General features: G+C 34.2%; 1 non-coding gene across 1 annotated transcript; it reads left to right on the top strand.

Annotated features, from left to right (window-relative positions):
* The first annotated feature begins 560 nt into the window (after positions 1-560).
* On the top strand, positions 561-633 carry TRNAE-UUC (transfer RNA glutamic acid (anticodon UUC)). Its single transcript has one exon. It is a non-coding gene; the product is annotated as a tRNA-Glu (tRNA).
* Positions 634-8,327: the final 7,694 nt, after the last annotated feature.

Genomic DNA, 8,327 nt, shown 5'->3' with positions numbered 1-8,327 from the left:
TTCTGGTAATTCCAGGTGAAACAACACCAAATTTTATTGACATGGAGAAACAGCCAGAAAAAAGACAAATGACAAAATGTCATGTATTAATAAGTCAATGTAGTGTATGAGCAAGTTGATTACACACTTATGTAGCTCAATACACAATGGCAGCAATTTAAAATTGTTTCAAGATTGTCCTTATGTGTGCCTTAAATTCAGAATAATTTTGTATATACTTTAAGAATGATTGATTATACCAGAAATATCCTCATACATGCCAAAAACATATACCTCTTTGTTGCCCCCCCAAAAATAAATGAAGATGTTCAAAATGTCATAAAAACTTTAACATGAAAACTAAAAACCAATGATGGTCAAAAATTATGAAAATAAGGAAAAGAATCACTCTTGCTAAGAAAATGCAGATTTTAAAATGAGAAGAGAACTGGTAAAGAGAATTATAAGATAAAATATTTGCAAGTCATATATCTGACAAGGGATAATATCCAAAATATGTAAAGAATGCATACAATTCAATAGCAAACAAGAAATCCAGTTAAAATGGGCAGATTGGGAATTCCCTGGTGGTCCAGTTGTTAGGACTCTGCACTTTCACTGTTGAGGGCCCAGGTTCAATCCCTGGTCGGGGAACTAAAATCCCACAAGCTGTACGATGTGGCAACAAACAAACAAACAAGACAGAGGAACTGAATATTTACAAAGAAATATTTTTGGAAATTTTTGGAATTTTTCCAAAGAGGACACACAAATGACCAATACATACATGAAAATGTGCTCAACATCACTAATCAGCAGGGAAACACAAATCAAAACCACTTTGAGACATCACCTCATACCTGTTAGAATGACTATCATCAAAAAGACAAAAGACCATAGGTGTTGGCAAGGATGTGTAGAAAAGAGGACCCTCATGCACTTTTGGTGGAGATGTGAATTGGTTCAGCCACTGTGGAAAACAGTGTGGAAGTTCCCCCAAAAAGTAAAAATTGAACTACAATATGATCTAGCAGCTATACTTCTGGATAGCATGAGAAAATAAAATTACTTTCTCAAAGAGATAGTTGCACTCCCATGTTCATTGCAACATAGCTACAGTAGCCAAGATAAAGAAACAGCCTATGTGTCTGTCAACAGATGAATAGATAAAGAAGATGTGATATATGTGTACACACACAGTGGAAAGCCATGAGAAAGAAGAATATCAAAGACATACTGTTGTTTGAGGCAGTATGGATGTACCTACCTGTGGGTATTATGCTAAGTGAAATAAGCCTAACAGAGAAAGATAAATACTGTACGATCTCACTTTTATGTGGAATCTAAAAAAGCCAGACTCAGAAGCAGAGACTAGACTGGTGATTAGTAGTGGGTGGGGGAAAGAGGAGATGCTGGTCAAAGAGTACAAACTTCCAGCTGTATGATGAATAAGTTCTGAAAAAAAAACTGTAAAAAACACAAATACATGGAGGCTAAACAGTGCACTACTAAATAACCAAGAGATCACTGAAGAAATCAAAGAAGATATGAAAAAAATATATAGAAACAAATGACAATGAAAACACTTTAACCCAAAACCTATGGGAGGCAGAAAAAGCAGTTCTAAGAGGGAAGTTTAGAGCAATTCAATCTCACCTCAAGAAACAAGAAAAATCTCAAATAAAATACAAATGGCAATCTAACCATACACTTAAAACAACTAGAGAAAGAAGAACAAAGAAAACCCAAAGTCACTAGAAGGAATGAAATCACAAAGATCAGAGCAGAAATAAATGAAATAGAGATGAAGAAAACAATAGCAAAGATCAATAAAACTAAAAACTGGTTCTTTGAGAAGATAAACAAAATTGATAAACCTTTAGCCAGACTCATCAAGAAAAAAAGGGAGAGGATGCAAATCAACAAAATTAGAAATGAAAAAGGAGAAATCGTAATTGACACAGCAGAAATACAAAGGATTGTAAGAAACTACTACAAAAAACGATATGCCAATAAAATGGACCACCACAAAGAAATGGACAAATTCTTGGAAGGGTACAATTCTTCAAGACTGAACCAGGAAGAATTAGAAAATATAAATAGACCTATCACAAGTAATGAAATTGAAACTGTAATTAAAAATCTTCCAACAAACAAAAGCCCAGGACCAGATGGCTTCACAGACAAATTCTATGAGACATTTAGAGAAGAGCTAACACCGATCCTCCTCAAACTCTTCCAAAAAATTGCAGAGGGAGGAACACTCCCGAATTCATTCTACAAAGCCACCATCACTCTGATACCAAAACCAGAAAAAGATATAACAAAAAAGAAAATTATAGACCATTATCACTGATGAACATAGATGCAAAAATCCTGAACAAAATACTGGCAAACAGAATCCAATAGCACATTAAAAGGATGATACACCATGATGAAGTGGGATTTATCCCAAGGATGCAAGGATTCTTCAATATACACAAATCAATCAATGTGATACACCACATTAACAAATTAAGGAATAAAAACCATACGACCATCTCAATAGATGCAGAAAAAGCTTTTGACAAAATTCAACATCGATTTATGATAAAAACTCTCCAGAAAATGGGCATAGGGGGAACCTACCTCAACATAATAAAGGCCATATATGACAAACCCATAGCAAGCATCATACTCAATGGTGAAAAACTGAAAGCATTTCCACTAAGGTCAGGAACAAGACAAGGTTGCCCACTCTCACCACTCTTATTCAGCATAGTTTTGGAAGTCCTAGCCACAGCAATCAGAGAAGAAAAAGAAGTAAAAAGGATACAAATTGGAAAAGAAGAAGTAAACTGTCACCGTTTGCCAATGACATGATACTATACATAGAAAATCCTAAAAATGCCACCAGAAATTACTAGAGCTAATCAATGAATTAGGTAAGGTTGCAGGATACAAAATTAATACACAGAAATCTCTGCCATTCCTATATACCAACAATGAAAAATCTGAAAGAGAAATTAAGGAAACACTCCCATTTACCATTGCAAGAAAAAGAATAAAATACCTAGGAATAAACCTGCCTAAGGAGGGGAAAGACTTGTACTCAGAAACCTATAAAACACTGATGAAAGGAATCAAAGATGACAATAAACAGGTGGAGAAATATACCATGTTCTTGGATTGGAAGAATCAATATTGTGAAAATGACTATACTACCCAAAGCAATCTACAAATTCAGTGCAATCTCTATCAAACTACCAATGGCATTCTTCACAGAATTAGAACCAAAAATCTTACAATTCATATGGAAACACAAAAAGACCCCAAGTAGCCAAAGCAATCTTGAGAAAGAAACATGGAGTTGGAGGAATCAGGCTCCCTGACTTCAGACTATACCACAAAGCTACAGTAATCAAGACAGTGTGGTACTGGCAGAAAAACGGAAACATAGATCAATGGTACAGGATAGAATTCCCAGAGATAAACCCACGCACATATAAGCACCTAATTTATGACTAAGGAGGCAAGAACATACAATGGAGAAAAGACAGCCTCTTCAGTAAGTGGTGCTGGGAAAACTGGACAGCTGCATGTAAAAGAATGAAATTAGAACACTACCTAACACCATACACAAAAATAAACTCTAAATGGGTTAAAGACTTAAATGTAAGACCAGACACTATAAAACTTTTAGAGGAAAACATAGGAAAAACACACTTTGACATAAACCACAGCAAGATCTTTTTTGACCCACTTCCTAGAGTAACAGAAATAAAAACAAAAATAAACAAACGGGACTTAATTAAACTTAAAAGCTTTTGAACAGCAAAGGAAACCATAAACAAGACAAAAAGACAACCTTAGAATGGGAGAAAATATTTGCCAGTGAAACAACAGGCAAAGGATTAATCTCCAAAATATACAAACAGCTCATGGAGCTCAATATCGAAAAAAAAAAAAAAATCCAGTTAAAAAATGGGCGGAAGATCTAAATAGACTTTTCACTAAGGAAGACATACAGGTGGCCAAGAGGCATATGAAAGATGCTCAACATCACTAATTATTAGAGAAATGCAAATCAAAACTACAATGAGGTATCACCTCATGCTGGTCAGAATGGCCATTATCAAAGAAACTAGAAACAATAAATGCTGGAAAGGGTGTCGTGAAAAGGGAACCCTCCTGCACTGTTGGTGGGCATGTAAATTGATACAACCACTATGGAGAACAATATGGAGGTTCCTTAAAACACTAAAAATAGAACTACCGTATGACCCAGCAATCCCACTACTAGGCATATACCCTGAGAAAACCATAATTCAAAAAGAGACATGCACCACAATGTTCATTGCAGCACTATTTACAATAGCCAGGGCATGGAACCAATCTAAATGTCCATCGACAGATGAATGGATAAAGAAGATGTGGCAAATATATACAATGGAATGTTACTCAGCCATAAAAAGCAATGAAATTGAACTATTTGTAGTGAGGTGGATGCACCTAGAGTCTGTCATACAGAGTGAAGTAAGTCAGAAAGAGAAAAATACTGTATGCTAACGCATATATATGTAATCTAAAAAACAAAACAAAACAGGTACTGATGAATGTAGTTGCAGGGCAGGAATAAAGAGGTAGACGTAGAGAATGGACTTGATGACATGGGGTGGGAGCACGAAGCTGAGGTGAAGTTGAGAGTAGCATCAACGTATATACACTACCGAATGTAAAATAGTTGGCTGGTGGGAAGCAGCAGCATAGCACAGGGAGATCGGCTTGGTGCTTTGAGATGACCTAGAGGGGTTGGATAGGGAGGATGGGAGGGAGGCTCAAGAGGGAGGGGATATGGGGACATGTGTATGCATATGGCTGATTCACTTTGTTGTGCAACAGAAACTAACATGGTATTGTGAAGCAACTGTACTCCAATAAAGATCTATTAAAAAATATAGTAAAAAAAAAGAATAAGTTCCGGAAACCTAATGTATAGCATAATGATTATAGTTAATAATGCTGTATTATGTACTTGAAAGTTGCTAAGCGAGTAGATATTAAATGTTCTTACCATAAAAAAGAAATGGCAATTATGTAACCATGTATGATAACAATGTAACACAGGTATTAGCTAACCCTGTGGTGGTAATCATTTTGCAATATATAAATGTATCAAATCAACACATTGTACACCTTAAACTTACACAGTGTTACATGTCAACTATATCTCAGTAAAGCTAGTGGAAAAAAGAGAAAATTTTGAGAATGAAGATACATTCAAACGACAGGGGGTACCCAGAAAGGAGACAGCAGTAATGATAAAGAAAAACATAATATGTATGGTCGAAACAGAACATGAACTTTTGTTGTTGTTGATAAGTATTGTGATCTTCAATAAGTATCATAATGAGGATAAATTTACTCAGCACTCTTTAATTAATAATGGCTTGTTTATTCACAATCATGGTCTTAAAAATATTTATAGAGAATCAAAGAATATGTAATGGCAAAAAAAGTTTATTCTCAAACAGATTATTTGGAAAAATATGGAAATATGTCAAACTCTTACCAGATACTTGGTAGTCTATTCCAACTCTAAAACTTGCTTATATTTTTGTTTATCAGCTGTTTATAAATAAGACAGACAATGTAAACATTAGATCTTCAGACTAGATGAATACTTTTATAGCCCTTAAAAGTCATGAAGACAGTGGTTAGAGAAAACTGTATTTACTTGGATTTTGAAAATCAAATGAAAATTCACTGGACTAGTATCTTGAACATGCAAGACAAAACATTCAGTTCTATTTTTTAAAAAATATTTATTTATTTTATTTATTTAGGTTGAGCTGGGTCTTAGTTGCGGCATGCAGGCCCTTTAGTTGGCCCCATGCAAACTTCTTAGTTGGCATGTGGACTCAGTTGTGGCATGCATGCAGAATATAGTTCCCCAACCAGGGATCGAACCCAGGCCCCCTGCATCGGGAGCACAGAGTCTTACCCATTGGACCACCAGGGAAGTCCCCATTTAGTTCTATTCTGAAGTGCTAAAAGGCATAGTTGTGTCTATTATGTTTTCAAGTAAATGAGATTTACTCTTCACAAGGAAAGATGCAGAAGGGCTAAGGTAATGGAAATACGATAATGGTTGAAATTGATCAATATTTTGCAGAAGCACTTTTTAAAAAATTCCAAAGTGAAACAAATTGTGATTTATTTATCCCAAAGGGTTTATAAGGAATTAAACAAAATAATTGGAAAGCATGGACAAAATGAACCAATAAATCTAACAGATAAAGCAGACACTAAACAGTATTATTCTAGTTTCTATGTTGGATGTGACAAACACTAATTAGTTGATAATTACTGTGCACTACTATTATAATGTGAAACCCTCTGAGCAATTTTGAACTTTCTTGCCAACTGAAAATTATCAGTGATTTTTTTTCACCAAATAAATCTCTTTGGGATGACTGTAAAATGTCCTTTAGCAACATTTGTGGTCTGTCATATGACTGAAAGGTGATGATAAAGGGCTGCATGCCCTCTTTATGAACATTAACAAGTAGGCAGCATATGTATAACGTGCTCTTATTTCCTCATTCTCATCAAAGAAAAAAGCTGCATTTACGGTCCCTGAGGCTACTGCCAATTTTGAATATTTTATAATAGTAATAGGTTTTCTTTTTTCATTTGAAGTATTGTGCATACATGCCAACTCCTTTTAATATAACTATAATGAGATGATCTGCCTATTGTAAAATAATGCAAGTCCTGGTACATTGCTACAACAACATTTTAAAGAACCTAAAATATATTTTCAAATACATGGGAAGAAAGCCTATGCATAAATAAAATGCAAACAATTTAATCAAAAATTTACCAAAGCTCAATAGTTCATTTTAAATTACAAGTTACACAGACATTTTTAAAACATTTTAGAAAAAAATTGAGAAATTATAGGTTTCTGATTTGGGTGTGTATGAAAGATGTCTTCTGTGTATTTACATTTATTCAGTAAAGAATTTCAAGGAAATCAAGTAAAAATAAGTCAAAGCTAAAAAAATTATAAAATCAAGGGATGTCATTGTTAGAAATTATTTTGAGATCAGAAATAAATTGTAAAAACTTCTCATGATATCAAAGGTAGCAATCTGATAACAGGAGAGAGAAGTTTTGAAAAACCGTAATGATAGGCTCTTTTATTATTTTTTAATGCATTTAAACATAGGGAATGGGTCACATACATTAGAAAAAAACATTAGAAAATGTGAATATCTTTCTATTTTGAATGCATTATTCACTACATAAGAAAATTTAAAATGCTGAGAAATAGTGTACTTCATATATTAAAATGTTTATGATTTTTTCTCAAATGTGACTACAATCTAAAAATTCTTAAAAGTATCAGTGATAAGTTGTAAAACTAAACTAAACTATTAATAATAAAAAATAAAATTCATTCAACCATGGTGTTCTCTCTAAAGCAAATTATAACAAAATTATTGACTTACAAAGAGATAATCTTAAAAGTGTCCAACATTTTAGGATAAAAAATATTATTGGTAGATAATTAACTCAATCAATAGATTATTTTCTGTTTTTTGTGTGTGTGTGATACTTATGTTACTTGCCTATTTTTAAAAATTGTGATTTGCAATATCTTTAGATAAATATTCCTATCCATGCCTAATCTTGTGTTCAAAATTTTATATTTATCTTAAAAAGATCAATCTCTAAACTTTATAAGTTTCAGGCACTATAAAACCATCAACTGGTTGTAATTTCAGTGCTAACAAGTAAAAACTGAAAATTGCTGCTCACAACCTGTGCTTGCTTTAATCATGAAGTAACATTTTACAGACAAAACATGCAAACTAACTTTTGGCTATGGAACAGAAGTCAGTGCAGGATATAATCCCTGAGAGAGCAAAGATATATATGATTCTCGCCCTAGAAGCACTTTCTGGACAATGGCACAAGGAAGTGGAGCCCCGTGTATGGCAGTCTCACTCAGGAGGGGATGATTAAAGTTTGAGGCTGTAGAGGGGGGCTGTAATTTTCAGGACAGGGATCAGAGAGGAGGCCAACTGTTCAAGCTATGCATTCATAGGGTGAGAACAGCAGAGAATTGGGAAACTGCAAACCAAGTGGAAATTCCATTGGTCATAAATTTAGGGGAGATGTAGGAATTCCAAAATAATTGGAGTGGAGAGACCACTAAACTCTCAGAGCATTCAGTTGAGACAGCAGAAAAGCCATGCCTGAGGAGAAGAGTACTCTAGCCTTAGAATATGGGCTTCTTTTTAGATTCACACTTTAAAAATCTTTTTTAAAAGCCTCAAAAGGACAAGTTAACCTGCTAT

This window comes from Lipotes vexillifer, unplaced genomic scaffold, assembly GCF_000442215.2.
Source record: "Lipotes vexillifer unplaced genomic scaffold, Lipotes_vexillifer_v1.1 scaffold716, whole genome shotgun sequence".
Lineage (NCBI taxonomy): Eukaryota > Metazoa > Chordata > Mammalia > Artiodactyla > Lipotidae > Lipotes > Lipotes vexillifer.
The sequence above is the reverse complement of the archived record's forward strand: the minus strand, read 5'-3'. Positions and strand labels throughout refer to the sequence as shown.